The sequence below is a fragment of the Penaeus monodon genome, chromosome 32 (genome assembly GCF_015228065.2).
Source record: "Penaeus monodon isolate SGIC_2016 chromosome 32, NSTDA_Pmon_1, whole genome shotgun sequence".
Lineage (NCBI taxonomy): Eukaryota > Metazoa > Arthropoda > Malacostraca > Decapoda > Penaeidae > Penaeus > Penaeus monodon.
Window position 1 is genome coordinate 24327124 of NC_051417.1, and position 554 is coordinate 24327677.

The following is a 554-nucleotide window of genomic DNA, read 5'->3' on the forward strand; positions in this document are numbered from 1 at the left end:
ATCTCAGGCCATCGTTACGAAATGACTATTGTGTGGCTGTTCCTTATTTTCCTTTTAATATTGGTTTCGATGTTTGACAAAACCCTGAAATGTTGATACAGATGTATGCATATCACATGAAAAAAAATGTTGTTCTGCCTCTGTTGCTAATTAATGGCATGATGTTATACTGTGAAATATCATAATCTTTTAATAGATGCCTTTCATACACATATTAGTTATATTTTCGTATACACAACAAGAAGATCCAACCTTCAGTCGAAACCCGTTTGGCATAATTGACTTCAATCCGTTTTATTACTTCTCTTTATTTGCCAAGCACGTGATTTTCCAATGTTTTTTTCCTGCGTCTTGCAATCTCAGGCAAATCACACTCAATCAACTCAATATATTTCCTTAAAGATATAATATGTTCTTATAGACAACGTGAAATCGAGTGATTTACGATGTCCGTCTCCAGTTACCTTCTTAGTCTCAATCGTGATGAAAAGCATATCATACACCCCCCTTTCTACCTCCTGGTGTCTCTGGAGTTTAATGAAGAATTACTGTTT